Genomic DNA, 21,306 nt, shown 5'->3' on the forward strand with positions numbered 1-21,306 from the left:
TGTTGCAGTTCACTTTCACTGCCTTTCTCATTTAGGAAACTGGGCACCCAAGATCTCTGAATCTCTAGACTGTAGTTTTGCTGTATACCACTTGAAAAATGATGGTCTAGAGCTTTGTGTCTCCTTATATTGGTTTTATATGTTGAAGACTATATCTTGCATTGTAATCAACAGATAAAAATTCAGCCCATGGTAATAAGAATGTTGTAACAGGGTAAGAATTTCAACTCTTGAACTCCAGACTAGAAAGCAAGCCAAAACTTAACTCACGTTCTCACGCAGGTGATTCCTCCTCTTTGTTTCTTGATTAATCATTATCTTTGTTTTGTTTATGTAGACTGTAAGTTCTTGTGGCAAGGGTTGTCTTTCGTGCGTGTGTGTGCGTGCGCGTGTGTGTACCCAGGACAATAAGGTCTGGAGCCCCAGTCTGTGGAAGCTGTAATAAGCAATCACCTTGTTATTGTTTTCCTGGATATCATAATAAAGAGTATCGAATTAAAACTGTGCTTGAATAGTCTGTTACAAAAATGGAGGCATTTAAATTGCTTCTGGCCTTGCTTACAGTCCAGCAGCATCAGGGAGATACTGCTCAGAGGTAAATACAGTGTTTTGTTTGGGGATTTCACGTGAACCAGGGAACACAGAGACAGGAAATCTGCTTAGGCTGAAGAGCAGTGGCTTGTAACTCGCGCTGGAGCTGGAACTTGCATGAAATTATCAGGAGCTCAGGACTGAGTTTCTCGCCTTCTGTCAGCTTGAGAAACTGCATTGGCCCTCCCTCTTGGGAAGGTGGGGCTTGTTTACTGTAATGTTTGTGCAGCATTTCGTATCCTTTGAGTAGCACTTTCCAGCTTGAGAGAGTAACCACGAACTTGGAGAACACCAAGAGCTGTGCTGGGCAGTGCCAGATGTGGCCTGGGAACTTGCTGTTCCAGTGTCTCCTCTCTCTTCAGCTGAACAACTTTTAAAGCCTTTGTAGACTTCAGCTTCCCTGATACAGAAGAGCAAAATTTCATCCAATCTGAATCAAAGCCTGCACACTGCTCTGTTGGTGATCTAGGAAATGTTGTGGGATCCAAGAACTGTACCCGACTTAGAGAAAGCTAGACTGCGTTTAGGAAACTTTTACTGTGAATGTTACTTTCCATTAGGTTTCATTTGATGCATTGTAGGGGCATGTCTACAGATCCCATGAGCTCTGTATTCAGCTCAAGATACATCAGATTGCTGCTTTTGAAGAACTGTTGAACTACTTAAATAATTCTTAAAAACTTGCCTTTGTAGCTTTTAAATCCTCAAATTAATTGAAAGACAATGTTAAGTGAAGATTAGTCTTTCATGAAGACACATCTTGTTCTTGACTTCATTGTTAGACATCATAGCTTAAACTGTGGTTTAAAAAGAAATAGTGTTAGAAAATCTATGGAAAACACATAATTTCAAGAACCAGAGCTACCTTGCCACTGTCTATACCTGTCAGGTGACAGGAAATCTACTGTAGGTGGTAAGGACAGGTAGATATTGATGGGTACATGTCATCTAAGATGATTGTAACAACTCCTACCTTCTCTTTCCCCCACTGCACCTCTCAATATCATCATCTCACTCTGGAGCCAGTTTTAGAGTGATCCAGCAGGTACGGATGGGAAGTGGAGCAGATGCAGTCTTAGGAGTCAAATCATGTGATGAGTTTGTTATGTGGACAAAACAGCCACTAGAGGCCACCAAAGTCTGTGACAGCTGCGTTTGACTCTGGGTGACTGGTAGCCAGCAAGAACATCTCCAAAGGTTCACTTTTTTGCTACATTTTCAGCAACAATTACTTTTTGTCTTTTAAGAAGCATTTCTGCTGTAACTCAGAGCATCGAATTAAATTAGACCTATCTCCTTGTAGTTTTGACATAGTAATAAAACCCGTGTTTTATTCTGCAGGGCTTGGAAGGTCTCCTTATTTGGCAAGAATCTACTTCCTCACTTCTGGTTGAGAGAACAGGATGTAGATGTCCAGTATTAAAGCTTTTCTCTTAGCCCAAAAGTGCGACACCTTCAATCAAAAGCAGCGTTGAGAGTGCAAAGCAAGCCTCAGACTGCATCTGCTGTCTGAGATCAGTTTTGTAGGCAAGTACACTGTGCTGTGGCAGATGCTGCTTGCTTTGCTTAAGCCTTGGGGTGGGAGAAAATACAGAAAACCTGCTCTCTCTATTTCCACCAATTTTTCGTGCTCTCAGAATGAAGTTATTTGTTAGAAAGGCCTATGAAATTGTTTCCTGCACTGAAATTTCAGCTTTTATCTGCCAGTAGGAGAACCTTGTTTGGTGGGAACATTGCTTTAGGATATCTCCCTTTAGATGCTACAGGAGTTGTATGAAAACTCAGCCTACAGTAGTTAAAACAACTTCTCAGAAAATACAAGTTATAAGTTGCAGCCTACAGATTTTTTTTTTTTTTTACAATAATAAGGAATTGTTTTCTTCTATTAGCACATTCCCCCTTTTATATAGAAAAAAGGTGTTTTGGTGTGACATTGAAAAACAGTGTAGTCCGCTAATTTTTGTAGTTTTGTAGTTTAGGGTAATTTTACCCTAGTGTGCCCAGAAAATAAAAACCATCCTGCATTGGCTCTAGCTGCTCTGGGTCCTGGTAGGATTGCTTTTGCTGCCAGAAAGCAGTGCAGGGAAATCTATCTCTGGAAAAATAATAAGGAATATGGCTGTCCTTCAGGAATGTCCTGGGACTTTGGTGGAGTCTGGGCAAAATATTTCTGAACATGTGGATTTGGGTAGTCCTGGTAAGAGATGGCAAACTATCTGCATCATGTTATGAACTGTGAATGTGCTTTGTTTTGTAATTCATTAAGCTGCTGGTGATGGGTTGAGTGCCTGACTGGCCTAATCACTGGCTTGGCATTGCCACGCTGCCCTCTGAGATGGACAGCATGTGATGCATCAATTCGTGTGGCCCTACATCCATGGAAATGCAGTTGAAAACAGGCCCAAAGATCTGCAATGCTTACACTGAGAAGGTACAACATCAAGCACTCTCCTCCTGCTCTGGCTCTGGCTATGGAGATGAATGGCTGCACTAAGACCTGCAGGACTGCAGCAGGAGCCAGGAGCTGAGATTGCGCTGGAAGCAGTTGATTCCCTCAGGACTTGAATACATACCCCCAGTTCCCCACCACCAAGCCTGTCCTGCTTCAAGAGCTTCAGAGATTTGAATGGAAACCTTTTAATTTATAGTGATAAACACAGCTCAGCAGCATGGGGGACATTAGGAGCCTTTGAGTAGAGAATAGAGTATGCCCCACCCTGGAGAGAACGATGTAAATCATTCTAATTCTTGGCACTGGTATTTAAATTTTGTTCATAGCATGCCATAAAAAAAAAACGTTCAGATGTTGTAAACTGTCTGTGTTGTCAAGAAAACTCTCAGAAGCTTTCTGGAAGAAAAGTATTTAGAAGGTGGAGGAAATGGTGTATTTTCTAGAGGCAACAGGAATAGTGCCATAGTTCTCTTGACACTGCTTCTGCTCTCTCACTCTCCCCTCTTCCCCTTCTCTGCCCCACAAGTCAATGAAATCATGAGAATGAGCTGCAGTGAAGGCCAGAGAAATTATGATTAACCCTGGAGGTTCCTCTTACAGGGAAGCCCAGCAGACTTCTCGTCTCCACAGCTGTAAGGCTTCTCTGCAAAGAGCTGCTTCCCTGGACAAACCCGGAAGACCACGTGCTGCAGTGTCTGGCACTCATGGCCCTTTAGGGAAGGGATGCAAAACTGTGAGAAGTGTCCTCCTGTTTCATCTCCCCAGTTCTGACAGTTATTACTTTACAGGCTTCTGAAGCATCTGGTGCATCAAAACTGTAGGGGTTGTTTTCTTTTAATTTTTTATAGCCAGCAATAGAAGTATTCTACATGCATTTGTATAATCCCTCTTGAACCCATTTAAATACTTGGCATCCACAACACTCAATAAGTTACACAATTTAACTATGCCTTGTTTGGAAAAAATATTTCCTGTGGCTTGTGCTTTAAACCTGATGATTTCCTTGTGTGAGTCTCAAGTAGTGAATAATCATTCCCTCTTCATCTCTCTCATTTTATGCTTGATTTTATAGACCTCTCTTTTTCAAGCCGGAGGGTTCCCTGTCTATTTAGTATTTTCTTGGGCAGAAATTGTTCTGTACATGTGATTATCTGTGCTATCTTTTATGTACCTTTTCTAGTTCACCTAAATGCTTAATTTTTTACCTTATATGTTATATTTATTGAGAAGTAGATCCTAACAGTTCATTCACTTCTAGATTTGAATTTTTTCTATCTTGAACCACTCTTTTCCAACACAATTTCACATCATGGAATGGTTTGGGCTGGAAGAGACCTTAAAGATCCAACCCCCATGCCATGGGCAGGGACACTCTCTACTAGACCAGGCTGCTCAGAGCCCCATCTAGCCTGCTCTTGAACACCTCCAGAGATGGGGCATCCACAGCTTCTCTGGGCAGTCTGTTCCAGTGCCTCACCACCCTCACAGTAAAGAATTCCTTTCTAATCTAAACCTACTCTCTTTCAGTTTGAATCCATCCCCCCTTGTCCTGTCACTACATGCTCTTGTTAAAAGTCCCTCTCCAGCTTTCTTACAGGCTTCCTTCAGGTACTGGAAGGCCCCAGTTATGTCACCCCTAAGCTATCTGTTTTCCAGGCTGAACAAGCCCAGTTGTCTCACCCTTTCCTCATCAGAGGTTCCCTCTAATCACCTTGGTGGCCTCCTCTGGACTAACTGCAACAGGTTTATGTCCTGTCTGTGCTGAGGACCTCAGAGCTGGATGTGGCACTGCAGCTGGGGTCTTGCCAGAGCAGAGGAGCAGAATCCCCTCCCTTTCCCTGCTGGCCACACTGCTTTGGATGCAGCCCAGGACATTTTTGTTTTTCTGGGCTGCAAGTGCACATTGCTGGGTCACGTTCAGCCTCTCATCCACGAGTGCCTCCAAGCCCTTGTCAGCAGGAGTCCTCTTGATGTGTATTGAGACCATCTGTTGCCCCGACCCAGGTGCAGCACTTTGCACTGGGTCTTGTTAAACCTCATGAGACTCCCATGGGCTCACTTCTCCAGCTTGTCCAGGTCCCTCTGGATGGCATCCAATCTTAGCTGCAGGTGTTTACATGTCAGTTGAGTTCCATAACTATATTCCTAGAATGCTGGGATATTAATTGATTGGTGATACAATAGTTCCTCACAAGGAAAATAAGCAGTAACTCGCCAACACAGAACTGAAAGACCTTATTTTGAATGCCACCCGGTCTTCCTCAGCCACGCTTACTCTCTAGTGGTCTGTTGGTTTTGTTTGTAGTGTAGTTCCTGTGCAGTGGTTGTTCTGTGTTATTGCTCTTGTTGTTGCTATCAAAACATTTTTCAGATGATTTGGGAAAATACTCTTTGACGGTACCATTTATATGCAAGCAAAACTGGCTGTAATACCTTAGTTCTACAATACTTCAATAGCAAGCATTAGATGTTTCAAAGGTCTGGGAACATGAGGTCTTGAAAGAAGGCAGCATAACCAATTAACCCCTTTTGGCAGGAGCACTGCTGGCACACCTTCATTGCTGGGAGTAGCTTGGACTTCTTTGGATATCAGCTAGTTCTTAAAGGGTCATAACCTATCTACAATACATCATTTTTAGAAACAAAAATCTTCAAGGCAGAGCTACCTTATTATGCTGGGTTGTTTTGTCCTTTTCCCATTTTGCTACTTGCTCATCTTTGTCCATGGCAATTTCATAAAATCCAAAGTTGTTTTCTTCTAGTGAGGAACTATTTTTGGGGGCCCAAGCTGTATGGTTTGATCACCGAAATGTCAGCTGGCTAATACTTCCAAGAGCAGATTTAGATCTGAGAGCAACGATCTCAGTCTTTTTATGAGCCTTGGAATAGTGATTTTAAACTTACTACCTGCTTCTCCTTAAATAGTGGATCATATTTAGCTCACATAGATACTAGGACACTGACTTAAGGATCTGTGACCTACAAATGTACTTTATCTGCTGTGCCTTGCAGTGGCTGCTTGATAGGAAAATGGCCTTTGGTTCTGTATGGCCAGATTCATGGGGAAGGTTGTCAAAAATCACCAATAATTTCAAAAGCAGATTTGCCTACTCAAGACATACTGTAATGAAAACAAGATGTTGTGCTGTAATGCTTTAGATTTTCCATATTTTCAAGTGGGAGTCCTTTGACCTGGATATCTGAATGACACTGTGAGTTAAAATAGCACATCTGCTCTAGAATAGCTAGTGGCCCCAGGACTTGCATCTAAATGCGATAAAAGATGATCTGCGTATCAGACAGGGCAAACTGGAGAATAAGTATGTTCTAATGTTACAGCAGGAGAACCAGAGCTGATGGTCCAAAGGCTCTTGTGACTCCATGGAGTGTGAATTACAGTTCAACCACTGGATGTGTGCATTGGAAATGTTGCCTTAATGTGTTGTTAAAATTCATCTGAGCCTAGAAGATATGTTGGGGTTTTTTGGTTGTGTTTTTTTTTAAAAGATGAACTAAAAAGAAGAACTGAAGAAGGCTGAAATTTGAGAGGCATTCTAACAACCAAGACCTAGAGACTGTGTGGTGCCAGTGTTCAGATGAACTTGCAAGTGCCTACAACAAAAAGAAGAACTGTATTCTGGAAGTCACATGCCTTCGAGGGAGCTGCTAACTCCAACACTCAGGCTCTGAGGTACAGTATAGCCATTTATTCTACTCCAAAAATGTCCCCAGAGGACTAAAAACTTTTTCAAGGCTTTTTCCCCCTGTTCTGGCACATGGTCCCTTTTCTGTGCCTGCAGCTATGAGCAGCACTTGTATCTGGGCCTGTAATTTGGTGCAGTTTGGGACTTCCAAATTCTCCAGTGCCCCTACAGTTCTTGGCAGCAGCAGAGTTGCTAAGCGGCCAGAACTTTTGATCTCCATTCAGCCTGCAAATGAACATTTCATCCAACACCTCGATACCTGTGTTCCCCAGAACAATCAGCCTCTTGATTGCCTCCTCCCTCCTCCCTCCCTCCCAAACCAGAGCACAGTGGAGTAGCTCCACAATGGATGACTGTACTTCCAGCAGTGTCTGGAGGACTATAAATAGCCTTAAATAAATGCACGTAAGGATCCAGCGTATTGTCTGAATGATCTAAAATTAGATTGCTCTAATGTTTGTGCATCAGTCTTCCTATGCTGCAGGAAAATGAATTTCTTTCCAAAGTATTTAAGCTTGAATTATGGTTCCTTAAGGATGGGGGAGGGTGGGGAGGCTGCTTGAGGGGAAACTCCACTAGGGATCGGTCTAATTTTCCTGTAAGAGACTGGCCACAGTCACTACGGAGGGGAAAAATAGCAGCTGCAATTCCTGGAAAGCACAGACATATGTAGATGCAGTTTGTTCCCAAAATATCACCTTTATGCTCCCTTTATTTTTTGCTTTCAAGGACATTCACACCTTGAATGCAGCAAACATTTTGAAAGAGAAGTGGAGTGGAAAAGTCCCAGAGAGCATATATCTTTTTTTGCCTGGGATTAAATGACATTGTGTGTCCTATGTTCAAGGTATTTTAATTCTTGATCTCCAGCCATTTTTTGCAACACATAACAGTAGCTATGTATTTTAGATAAATTTGAACGTTTCCTGATATCAGCTGGAAATACCTGAGTTAGCTGTTACTCCTTTGAATAAGCATATTTGCTCATACTGTATAATGGAATAATGCTTTCTTATTCAAATATCTTGCTATTGAGTTAAGAGAACACAAATTTCAACAATTTCAGTCTTCTATTCCCATCTTCGCTCTCCAGTGGTTTTGGATAGGAATTTATTGCACAATGATATTTCATATACACCTTATATTATACTTGGCTTTTTAAATTAATTGTGATTTGCTAGCAATGAAAGCATAGAAAATAACTCATTGTTCTCTTGATTAAATTGCAGCTTGACTGGAAGTAGTCCTGGGGTTTTTTGGTTTTTTTTTCTGTAGGGACCTGTTTTTGCAAGGTTATTGTGCTAAGCTGCATAAGAAGGGTCCACTGCATTGAGACTAAATGAGAGGCATACTCTGTTGTGCTATCAAGCTGGAAACCAGGGCAAGGGAGGGGGCTCTGAGGCATTAGGGTGCCTTGGTACAGCTCTGTTGAGCAGCATTAACAACACATCTCTTGTCTACTTACATGCAGTAAGGGACTCTGTCATTACACTGTAGGTTGGACTCAAATGCCATTCAGGTGTGAATTAACAAGTAAATTTATGAGGTCTGTGGACTCTCTGAATGCTATATAGGATTCTGCACAGCCTGAGAAGATATTTAAGGGTGTGTATTAGTCCTGTGAAGGGATCCAGTAGTTTCACATCTTCAATTTTCAAGCTACTCTGTGGGTTTAACTATTCGTTATCTAGATGGCAACAATTCAGTCAGTGTTTGCATATGAAAAACTCGATTCCTTACAGCCTCTTTTGTAAGGAGCTGTAGATTTCTCCATATCAGATCCCGGCTTTCTTTGCTGTTTTTATCAGCTTTTTGAGGCAGATGATTTTATTTTTAGCCTTTTAACACAGACACAAGGTGAAATTATCTGTTCAGAGTGAACTCTGGGCAAGGTGTATTATTGTACTCATACTTTTGCATGCGTGAACGCGTATGTGACTGTGCATTGAGATGCAAATCCAGGCAAATAATCCTTTCTTCCCTGAATTTTCAGGCAAAGATCTGCAGTGCCGCTAAATTAGCAATAGTAAGTTTTAACCACACGAGGGAGTGATGCTTATCTGCACTGGGAACGCTGCAGTCCCTAGCAAGGCTTAGCACCTATTTACAAGATTAAAAGTCTGTATTTTCCGTTCTTAGCGCTGTTCTTTTGGTTTTTCTATGTCTCTTGGTGAAGTGTGTGATAAAAAGATTGTAAGGATAAAGGAAAGGATAAAGCAGAACACATTTGATTATGAACCTCCAGCTACTTTCACCTGAAAATGGCAGAGTGGTTTTGAGCAGAGTGAATCCACCGAACCGTGGGTACATAATGCCGAGCCTACAGCCTGCCTGAGACTGCGCTTCTGCCAGAGGATTTCTCTACCAGAACTGAAAACTGCAGCCACATCTCCTGATTCTCCAGAGCTATGCTTTCCTCTCTGATTCCATTCTGCTCCCTTGGAGGCAGCAATTGGGAATATAATTTTATTTCATTTTAGTTCGTAATTTACCCAACAGCAAATGAGTTCAGAAAGCAAATTACTGTCTTGCTCCTGCAGGCTGCTGGTGCATTTTTTCCTTCATTTTTTTGGGGGGGTTCCCCCTTCCCTGCCCCCCCCAAAATATTCCAGGTAATCTGTTTAAGAGTTTGTCCTGGACACCAGCCACTTTATTAGGTGATTCCTGAGCTGGGATACAAGCACTTGCAGAGGGGAAGCCAACAGGGCTAGGAAGGAGGTATGGCTACCTCCACCAGCTACAGGCTAACGAACCTGATTGCACCTGATTGTGCAAGAGCAGTCATAAAACAAGGCAAAATGGGAGCAGCAGATTGGAAGTGGCTGGTTGTTCTGGGAGCCTGTTGGAGACAAACAGCTTGAAAGCGAAAAAGTGAGAGCAGTGTGGAAAGGAGAGGTGAGGAGCAAGGAGGATTGACAGCTGGTCAGGGAAGTGCTATGGATGAGATGTCTTGTGCTGTTCAGCTTGAGGTGCCGGGGTGAGAACCTGGTAGGGAGGGCTGATGTCCTGTTCTCCTGCAGGCGAGGGAGTGGCTCTCTGGAGGAGAAGAGTTCTAAGGTTTAAGGGTGTAAGTCAGCCTGAGACTGGGAAGCAGCCTCAAGTCACTGCTACGAATTCTCAGACTTGTAGGTATTTGTTGGCTGCTGTGTGCATGCACACTGTGGATACAGATCTGGGTTAGAAGACTGTCTGCTGCCTCCTTACCTAGCCACTTAGTTAAAAAAATCTCAGTGATCTGTCATTAGTTAGTGACATGGCTTAACAGAAGACTCTTACCATCAATATACACTCATCCCAGCTCCATCTGGAGTCCATGTGAGCTTTCTTGATTTACCAAAAATTATAAGGCTAAAATAAAGTTTAAAGGTGGGTTATAAATGAAAGGCACTGCCATTCTTCTGTTTTATTTTTCTTTATATGCCATTTTGCATTTTGTTTCCATGCAATAGACCTCGCTTGGTGGGTTTTTTTATGTATCTTCCTTTTCATGGAAGACTGGAGAGCTGGTCTGTAATGCACAGACATCACACTCCTAATGGCAGCCTTGTCACTGTTCATGGGTTCTCTTCTCTGGCAAAAATGAGAAATGACATGTATTTTGTGGTAGCATAGCTGCAGCAGCCCCTGCTAGCCTGGTGCAGCCTCTGGACACCCAGCAGTGCCCTTTTCTTCTGGAGAATTTTATGGCTTTTTTTGGAGGGGGCAAAGGGAAGGGCCATGGTCAACTTGGTCAGGGGGAGTTATTTTCTAGGTTCTTAAAAGTGCATGTAGTAGTGCTCCACAAAATTTCCAAGCTTTCACAGGGGTTGTCAAACAAAACCACGAGGGTCTGTTAGTTTAAAACCCATTTTTCAGACAATAGCAACATATCCAAATTTGTTTTTTCTGAGCTTGTTGCGTTAAGGCAGTTTTTTCCTGCTATGAGATGAACACAACTGAACTTTACATTGTGTCCATGCCTAGAATATGAAATGATGAGGAACAAATGCACCTCTGGCAATGCTCTCAGGGTAAATGAGGCTGTAGATGGTCGATTAGGCTGGGGGATTCAGTAGAAGTTTAAGTATTTGCATATGATGGAATTGGCGGTTGTTAAAGGGTTTTATTACAGGGTTTGATCTAAGCTATTATAAGAGTCTGAGCCTGGAAACAGAAAATCATCCTTCCCACCAACAAAGCTCCATGCATTTTTGACAGCCAACATGACCAAAAATGCTGGAACTTCCCTATGGGTGTATCCCAAAGAAGAAATTTTTGTAATACAACCAGAAATGTGCTTTAGATCAGAAAGACTGGGTAGTTTTGATCTGCTTTTCTTTACATAGAAAAACTTGGCCTTAGTCAGGAAACCCTTTGTATAAAAGCTAGTTTTTTATCTATTTCTAGCTGTTTGGATGATTGTTTTTCTCTGTCTCATTTTTCAAGGATGCTTGGACACTTAAGAGATAGATGGCTAATTCAGTAACAGATACATAGAAACATTTAGGTTGAGAAAAACTTTTGAGTCCAACATTAACCCAGCACGGCCAAGGCCACCACTAAACCATGTCCCTAACTGCCTCATCTATACCCCCAGGGATGGTGCCTCAACCACTTCCCTGGACAGCCTGTTCCACTGCTTGACAAGCCTCCAGGCAAAGAAATTTTTTGTGATATCCAATCTAAACCTCCCTTGGCACAACTTTGAGGCATGCTTAGTTCATTGCCATTCTCCCGTCTACAACTTATTTGTAGCAAACTAAATTACCATGGTAGTTTGTGTGCCTCAAAGATCTTTCTGAAAACACAGATTCCTTCCAGCACCACTGGACCTCGGGCACTTCGATATTGTTGCAGGTGTGATAGTGTGGCTTTCATTCTTGTAGCAAAGGCAGTGGTGAGGAGAAAAAGAGAATAGGGGCACATCTGCTGTTACAGTCATCTTGGCTGTATGAATATGCTAGTTTTAAGAAAGTTAGAGGCAAGCTAGATCTCTCCTGGCTTTTTTTTCCTCTATAAAATACCAGTTTTGATTCACAAACACACTGCTAGAACGCTCCTGACAGCATCACTTGGAGAACATGGAAAGGAGTAATGCTTAGAAATGTTTTAGCAAATCAAGAAATGTTATGTAGGGGGAAATACTTTCTAGTGGAATAATCAGGAAGACAGCCAGAAGAAATCAGTGCTGAGATACAAGTGCTGATGAATTTGGTGTGGAAAACAAAACATTTTAGGTTCAAAGTTTTGATCTTCCTGGAAAGCAAACACAAAAGAAAAAAAATCACACAAACAAAAACCCAGCCAAACAAAAATACACCAACAAAACCAAACCAACCAAAATTTTAAAAAATAAAACAAAAACCACACCCCAAAACAAAAAAATAGTGGCTGATGGGCAAGAGAGAGTTAGTTTGAGTGCTCAAATGACATCCTGGTTCACTTCTGGGGATGCTGAAGAAATATTAGCATGATGAGAACAGTGCTTCCATGGGGGAAGGAGGGATCTTTCAAGTTTGGCTTTGCCACTCTCATGAATTTAAGTGCTTCTGTTGTGCTTGGACATCCTGTTTCCTCTTGCTTTATTGAGATGACACGATGAAGGAATAAAGCCATTTTTCAAAATATTTCTCATGCTCCTAAAACGTAGCTGTGAAGTGCACAACCTTATTCCTGTTTGCAGTGCAAGATTTCCGGTATCACGTGGTCAGTCATTACTAATGAAAGATCACAAAAGTGAAGACAGTAACAAACCAATATTCACCAAAAAGCTTAGCAAAACAAAGTCATTGCATTTATAATTACGCTTTTCATTCCGGAGCTGCTCTGGGAGTTTTAGTATCAGGAGGGTTATTTCACTGATGACTGAATCACAGCATTTCTGCTTGAGAGAGCAGTATCAGTTTGACAACTCAGAGCTTTATTGCTCAACAGCTTTGAGCAGGAAGAGGAGCCGATAGTCATCTCGGAGGAGTCTGAGGACAGCTTCCAAAGCTGGAGCCTGGCCAGGAGTCTGGGCTAGGCTGTCTTGCTGAGGAGGCTGTGCCAAAGTCTTTCCCTTCACCCACAGTCATCCAGCACTTCACATTTTGGTCTTGTTCTGTAAATTCTGTCTGTTTTTTAAAAAACACTCTTCTTGAAAACCTTATTTTAAAATACCAGCGATCTAAAAATAGGACTTGTAATGCAAAAGCGGAGAATTTTTTTCCTCAGCCACTAGGTACTTCTGGATAGGCTCATTTTAGACATGTTGTTCAAGTGTCAGCTGGATGCTTTAATGCTGTGACTATCCTATCTCATCTCCAGTTGCTGTTCAAAAACAGGATGAACAGAGTTGCTCTCTGTTGCTCTCTAGTCCCAGGCAAGCAAAAGCTTATAGAAATTGTATGAATGCTAGACAGTTTTGCTTGTTTTCTTCTTGTTCCAATCTTCCATGTTCCCACTTTGTACATTTACACCAACGGAAGAGCCATCATTAAACTTCATAATGCCCCCATTGGCTTGGAGATTACACCTCTTCCGTCCTTGAGGAACCTATAGTACCTCAAAATACAGCTAGCCCAGAGCAGATCTGGGAATTTAACAAAGACCTATGTTTTATCACTGCATCAAACTTACTTCTTTCCCTTGGTTTTCTTTTTACTTTTCTTCATTTCCCTACTGGGTCCCTGTTTGGAAGATCTTAGATTTGATGGGTTGTATTACCTAGGATTCCAAGTGAATCAGCACAACTCTACTGCTTCAGATGATTTGGGTTTGTGTTTTGTTGCTTGGGGTTTTTTTTCTGTTTCCCGGTTTTCTGAGGTTTCCCAGGTGTTTAGTGCTTTAAATGCTGAAGAGTTTATTCTCTACAGGGTAGAAAAGCTACAAAAATGTAGCAGCTAAGAAAAAGGTCTTCAAATTCCTATGCCTGTCCTTATGTTGCTGTATTCTTTCTGGGAACCAAATCTGGCTTTTTAAATTTCCACCTCTTTGCTGCATCCTTCATCTCTGAAGAGACACCCTACTTAAGTAACTTTCCACTTTTAGCAAAACAGCCCAGTTTCCTGTGCAGTGCATCAGCCTCACTGAAGAGGTGATGTTAATATAACAGTGTTACAATGGTAAAGCATTATTCTCCATCTCTCTCTCTCTTTTCAGAATCCTTTTAGTTTGTGTTTATATTGTGCTTATGTTCCAGATTATGTTAAGAACATTCATAAAAGTAGACTTATATGACCTTTCAAACTCTAGTAAACTGAAAAAAAACCCCATTCACTTTTATTACATCAAGGAAAATCCGTGTTAAGGGGGGTTTTCGATTTTGGTAGTGAGAAAGACGAGTGCTTTGCATCTGTTGAGTATCTAAGTGTCAGCAAGGTGATGGAAAGGCAGCTCTCCACTGCACTGTAACTGACTCAAAGAATGACCCAGGGATAAAATTATTTAACTCCAGGTTTTCACACCTGGCAAAGCAGTGGTTGGTATCAGTGATGCGTATTGCTCCCAGCTGCAGACCAATGCTCTCTGATGCAGAACAATGATATGTTATGTCTTAAAGATACAGGAAACAGGACTCACAGGCCACAGATTTCTGAAACTCACAGAGGACTTTTGAATGCCTTGATTTTTGTCACTCTTCTTGATGCCAGCTGCTTTTGAGATGCCTGTTTGTTGTACTCACCATCAGGCCATCTTCTTAAATGTTCCTTTTAGGATTTCAGCTTGGCTTCACAGAAAAATACACTCAAAAACATTAATGATTTTTTGAAATGTCTGAATCTTTGAAAAGCATTTGGAGCTTATTAGCTGAAAAGCATTACAAGCAACTCTGAAAGTATTAGGAAGCAATACTGTGTAACACACAGGGCAATTGGCTAGGCCAGGCTCTGGATGTGCCATTCACTTGGTATATGCTGTCAATCACTTTTCTTTGTGAAGAATATTTTTCCACCTTCAAAGTATATGAATTGTATTTGAGACCAGTAACAGAACCACCTAAAGGAATTTAGAGACTTTGGACTTGCAAATTCTTGTCCACAGTCCAGGGATGGTTAAGCGGCACGTGCATTATGAGTGGATCAGGTTGTCTTTATTGTGCTGAAGATGAAGGTGTCAGATTTGTTGCACATAGATAGATCCATTTAGTGATATGATTCTCTTACCTGAATGCAGCTCTATCCCCAGAAAATCAACTTGCCCTAACAGAAAAGCTCTGTCCCTTGTGCTTTTTCTGTGCCATGGTGAGGTTTTTTTGGTCACATACTATGAAGTCACATAGTAGTTAGTGTGTCTGACAGCTGTATTGCAAATAATGGGGGCTCTCCAAATCAGTACTCAGGCTCTGTAATTCAAGCCCTTGCCTTAAGATGACACCACTTAGCTGAAGAGGCCCCATGGCCACGTGAGGACTGATTTTCACAACAGGAATCCTTACCTTAGGTTACTGAGAAGAGCCCTAGTTCTTTACAGTCTTTTGCCATGCTCCCTTTGCAAAACGGAAATTTTTGAGTTATATCTTATATATATATATTTATATATAATTTCAAATTTTACGTATTTTTATACATATAAATGTAAAAACCAGTCAAATAGCAAAGAAAAAGCAAAATGAAACATCAAAATATAGGACAAAAGCCTATGAAAGGATCTGCATGCAGCTCAAATATGTGTGTATAAATGTATATACACATGCACACACAGCTTTCTGGTTACATCCCAGTCACAGCTATGATGTATCCAGGGTGTTTAGGCTATTGGTTTCTCTGTGGTGCTTTTTGCATCATATACAAATAATACTGTTTGAAATAGATAGCTTTTTTAAATCAGGAAAGAACTTGTTCAGAATGGCACAGAGAATTTATTGGAAATCTGCCTCACTTAATTGTTTGTGAAGCATGTTTTTTTTGTTTCTTTCTGAAAACCACCTGTCAGCATAAGAGCAGCATTTTTATGTCTGTGATTGTTTTATGTCAGTGTTTGTGTACTATAGACTTACTGTCTTCTAGTAGAAGTTTTCTCATAAACAACAATTACATATATCTATATTTATATAAAATGCATTTCAATTTTATTTTCCTTTTAACAAAATATTCTGTATTTCATGAGGTTAGGGATTGTTTTTGCCAAGAGACTGGTTTTTGCCACTTGTAAAAGTCATTACCCTACTGGCTTCAGTCAAGATGGCCAAGTGCAACACACAGAATTGCTGTTCTGTGGAAATGTGTTTATTTTTCCAAGAGGTGATTGTGGCTCCCAAAATAGCTTCTGTATGACTGTGTAGTAAATTTTAGATTTGCCAGTCTTGGCACTGTCCTTTCAAACAATTTATTTCCTCCTCCATATTCTTTCAATGGTATCTTTAATGAGTATATGTCTCAAGCAGTCACAAGGGCAATTTGTGACCATCTCATTTCCTGGTAAACATGCAGCCTTCAGTGAAATAAGCTCTTCTGCATTTTAAGTTGCGTGCAAACTTTCACTTGCATTTATTAGCACTTCCTCAGATCAGCCAGTGGATATTATAGCAGAAAGTAAAAAAGAAGAGTTTTATTCAATTCTTGGGTGAGAAGAGTAAGAGGAAATAAAAGCATAATGTTTATTTGTACTTCTCTTTTAGTATTAATGTTGCTAAAGTGGGTAGTGCAAATCAATCTTGATTGCTTTTATTCTAATAAGACCCTTGAATATTTGTCATGGTTTAACCCCAGCTGGCAACTAAGTCCCACACAGCCGTTCACTCCCTCCCCTCGGTGGGACCAGGGAAAGAACCAGAAGGGTAAAAGTGAGAAAACTCAGGGGTTGAGACAAAGAAATTTAATGGGTAAAGCAAAAGCAACACACACAAGCAAAGTAAAACAAAGACTTGATTCACCATTTCCCACAGGCAGGCAGGTGTTCAGCCATCCCCAGGAAAGCAGGGCTCCATCACCCATAATGGTGACTTGGGAAGACAAACACCATTACTCTGAATGTCCCCACCTTACTCCTTCTTCCTCCCTCTTTGTATACTGAGCATGATGCCATATGGTCTGGAATATCCCTTTGGTCAGTTGTGGTCAGCTGTGCCAGCTCTGTCCCCTCCCAACTCCTTGGCACCCCCAGCCAGCTGCTCGCTGGTGGGGTGGGGTAAGGAGCAGAAAAGGCCTTGACTCTGTACAGCCCTGATAAGCAACAGCTAAAACATCTCTGTGTTATCAACAGTTTCCAGCACAAATCCGAAACACAGCCCTATACCAGCTACTATGAGGAAAATGGATTCTATCGCAGCCAAAACCAGCACAATCTTTTCAGCCAAAAAGACACTGACAGGTATAGAAAATTGGTAGAAGTTTTATCTGAAAACCAGGGAGAAATTTCAAAGCATTCATCAGTGATTGGGAGAAAAAACATATTACAGGGATGTTACAACATGAAGAGAGCATCAGAAATGCAAAAAAGGCAGAAGAAAGGAAAAGAAACACAGGAAGGTCTATCTGAGGAGACCAGCAATTAGAGGGCTGCTCCTCCTTGCAATTTGATTAGCAAATCTTGTCAATGACAATGATTAAGGCTGTGACTCCTGACAAATTTATTAAAAATGCATTGTATGGTATTTTCACTTCCTGCAGAACAGTCTCATTAAGCATTTCTCTCCATGGGACCCTTGTGTGGGCTCTGTTGCTAAACTTCCACAAGTTACAACATCCTTCATGCCTCATGGGACAGCAGCCAAGGTGCCTTCTGAAGAGGATGTATCCCTTTTCCTGCCAGGGGATGGAAAGGGACAATGAAAAATAGATTAAAAGAAGCAGTGACTGTCTTTGGGAAGGGTGGCCGGTGGTCTGGGACCACATTGCTGAGAGGAATGGGAGATCACAGCTGTTTGGAGAGGGGATGGTCCTCAGCAGAGTCCCCTCCACAGCTCTATTCATCAAGGCTTTACCAAGGACAAATGTTTGGGGCTGGAGAGCAAAGGGCTGTGGGGCAGGGGGAACTTTCTGCTCGTGAGCTCTCAGCACTTTTCAGCTCTGTAGGGAAGATCTGAACTGCTTGGATATAACTGCTTGGGATGGGGCAAGTGTGGTGCTGTCTTCTGCAAGGTCTGATTTTAGAAACAAGCTTTATCTCACACTCGTCTTTGTCAGAAATAAACTAACAGGCCTATTCTTATTCTCAAAAAATTATTTCTGGTCCCAAATGATTATTTTCTTCATTTTGGGAAAGAGATTTACAACTGAAATACCACAAAAATTGAGTTGTTGCTTTACTGATAAGGTGATGTTTACATTTACTTGTGGACTGCCTCTGTAACACCAGCTAAAGACAGATAGCAAATCTTACAGTCTACCTAAACCCAAATACTTTCCACCTTTCTTTCTTTTCGGCTTTAATGCTGTGTTGTCCTATATACTGAGTTACGATAATCAGTAATAGAAAAATCCTTTAAAAAAATACTGAAGGCCTGACTTATTTTTATATCAATAAAGCTTCTGTAATTTCTCAGCTGTCTTGTAGCTTCAGAGAAAACTCAGAGTATCAGCAGAGTAAATGTAGTGTGGGAGGGGTTCAGCTGAAGCATAAATTAACTGTATTTCATTTCTCCTTAATAAAGAATTTCAGTTTTTCCACAGCTAACTGTATAATCAATTTGATCCCCTGCTGGCTTGCTAACTTGCTGTTGGCTTTGCTTCAATAATATCAAGCCTGTAATGAGGGAAATGGGAGGCTCTAATCACACAGAGGAGAAATAAGCAGCTGCAATTGAACGTGTAGTTTAACTGTGCAGAATTTTGTTGCGGCTTTTATCGCTGAAGAGCTCCAATACATTTCCCCCCATGTCCGCCTTGCTGTGAAGACTAAAAAGCAGTGTACTCCTCCAGACTCATTAATCATATTTCACTGATTGGGTGACACTAAATACTTAAATCCTATTCAGTTTTCGGCAGCCTTGAGCTTACTCCTTCATCTCTGTAAAGTTTTAGCTGAAAGCTGTACTTGTGTAGCCAGGGTGCATTGCAGCTCTGCTTTGCTGTATTAGTAATGTCACATAATTCGTTCCATTCTGCTGTGAAATTGTTAGTCAAAGTATGCTTTAATTGTAACATTATTGTGCCACGAGTCTGGGAGTGCTTATGAAGAAAAAAAAGAGGATAAATACGGTATAATAACTGCGGAGTTTGTTTTTCCTGCCTTCACCATGCCTAGAAATTATACCCTGTGTTATGGGTTTGTTCAGTTACTCACTTGCAATTCCACATTTTTTTTCCAACACTTTGGGTATACAAGGCACAAGTTAAACATACAAGATAAACAAAGATTATCTTTAGTCACAGTATCGCCAGACAAAAGACTCTTCTGAGCTAGCAGTCTCCACGCCTACATTTCTATTTCTGCTCTTCATTCTAAATGCTCTACTTCTCATTGCAGATAATCTGCCTGGCAGAACTCTGCAAAAAGGAAAGTCTTTGTGTCAAATTAAACATTTTTTCTGTTTGTCTGGGGTTTTTTTTGTCTTTTTTGGTTTTGTTTTTTTTTGTTTGGATTGGTTTTTGTTTGTGGGGGAATGACTTCTGCTTCATATTTGAATTTTTTTTTTCCTGTCAGTGCATGGGGGGGAATAACTAGTGAGAAGAAGTGGGGGTTAAAGTTCAGTTTTAGTTTTCTGCGTCATTTGATCTCATTTTGACTTGTGGCCATGTGATCAGGCAGAATTCAGTGCAAGGAGAGGCAGAGTGGGGGAGGCTGAGCCAGTGTCAGAAAAGCTTAGAACAGAAGTAAAGATTGTTAACTAATATTTGGTTTTGCTTATTTTTTGCCTTCCCCCATAATATAAAATTCAACTTCATAAACAATTTCTTGTTACTTCATATCTTGTTTTGGAACCCCCTATATGCAGAGCCCTGATGAAAAAAGCCTTTTTTTATTGGACAAGCATCACAAGTCAATATTGCTGCAAAGTTATCTGCCTGTTTTCTGTGTCATTAGGAAGTCCTTGATGTCGTTCCAGAATATGTGCACCGTTTATGATGAAAATTTAAAAACCAAAGTGATGTAAATGTAATTAGGAAAACAATCTTGGTTTGATTTATAAACAGGATGATGCTTACCATTGATTCTGCCAATGCAGGGCATATAACAGTTCATGAAATGGCCCTCTTTCTGAGAGAAAAGAGATCAGAAGCCATCTGTCACCTTTTTTCCAGCTTTGAATGGCTGTCACACTGTGTGTACATGCAGGCAGGTATGTGAACACGTGGGTGCCTGCTCAGGTATCAGGAAGCTGACAGGAGCTGCGATGGCTCGTTGCCTTTGCACTCTTTCAGTCTCAGAGGAACACGCTGTTGCCCACAGTTCCAGAGCTCTGTTTTTTCTACTCCTGTGCTTGGGCAGAACTCATTATATACAGCCCAAAACCAGAGCACAGAAGAAATCCTGTGGGTCACAGCCTGGCAGGGTGGAGTCCTGAAGATGCTGTTTGGGGCTGAGCAGCAGCTGGAGGTGCCATGCAGGAGGCAGTCTGGTTGCAAATCAGGGATGAGCCAAGTTCATGTGCTTATTTCAAACATCATGGAAGACCACCAGAGGAAGAGGCTTTGAGGAGTGAGGGATCCTGGATAGGTGATGTGAGCATTCTCTGATACTGTTTTGTATGCTGGCTGGACTGAGCAGTTCCCCTTTTATGTTGTTTTCTAGTAGGAACCCAAGATTTATGCAGCAGAGGAGGCTTTCCATCTTGGCTCAAAAGACAGCGTTACATTGCCTTTTAATTCTGGTGAGTCACCATTTTCAAATCTGAGTGCATAAAATTAAGGATGAGAAGCATGTTGTTTTGGTTTTAGCCCTTCAGAAAGGAAAAAAAAAATATTAATGTAGTTTTACGGTTCTCCCTCTGCATAAGGAAGAGTGGTTGTTATTACAACATGACCACTCCAAAGTTTCAGAGAATAAAAGCAGCACTAAGGAAGAAGTGCACACAAACCCTACTGGGGCTATAGTAGCTGCTGTTGTATTTATTAGAAACTAGGCCAGAAATTGCCCATCCTCAAAACATTTGCCAGTAGCAGCCATTACCTGAATCACTGACGGAGAGAGAACAGCTGAAAAGTCTTGAAACAGAGTCAGGGACAACACAATTTAAAGGAAGCTTTGGCAGGATGAGGGAGTACCAAAGTCTAATGGTGGTGGTGCTCTTTGCTAAACAGCAAAGTTTACTTTACACTTTGAATGATTTAATGATTGGAGTGTCAGTTTTCAGAATGACACATTATTAAAGTGTTGGTCAGAATTCTTGTGAAAAATGCAGATAATGAGCCCCTGGTCCTCATGATGAATATTGTTCATGAAATAATTTAAGAATTATTGAGAGCACATACATCTGAAAAGAAGCTGCTTGTCTTCTCCTTTCAGATCTTGACTCTTTTGTTGTGACTGATGGAGATGTAATTTGGCAGAAGGCCTTTGCAAAATGAAGCCTTTCTCCGTGGGACTAGCAGAGAGAATGACAACCCATTTCTAATTTGCCACCATTCTTCTGCAAGAGACTTTGAATGGTTTCTGGCTGGAATGAATTGACTCAATCAAAAAATATACCCATTGCCAACCCTCTCCTTCATTTCCCTA

The 21,306-nt window shown here is 41.3% G+C and overlaps 1 long non-coding RNA gene across 2 annotated transcripts; it reads left to right on the forward strand.

Annotated features, from left to right (window-relative positions):
* Positions 1-6,567: 6,567 nt before the first annotated feature.
* On the forward strand, positions 6,568-21,300 carry LOC108445968. Of its 2 annotated transcripts, none has more exons than XR_001861065.1 (3): positions 6,568-6,734; positions 20,380-20,458; positions 21,094-21,300. It is a non-coding gene; the product is annotated as an uncharacterized LOC108445968 (long non-coding RNA). The 2 variants fall into 2 exon arrangements; XR_001861066.1 differs by having other exon boundaries at positions 20,383-20,458.
* Positions 21,301-21,306: the final 6 nt, after the last annotated feature.

The sequence above is a fragment of the Corvus brachyrhynchos genome, unplaced genomic scaffold, assembly GCF_000691975.1.
Source record: "Corvus brachyrhynchos isolate BGI_N302 unplaced genomic scaffold, ASM69197v1 scaffold633, whole genome shotgun sequence".
Lineage (NCBI taxonomy): Eukaryota > Metazoa > Chordata > Aves > Passeriformes > Corvidae > Corvus > Corvus brachyrhynchos.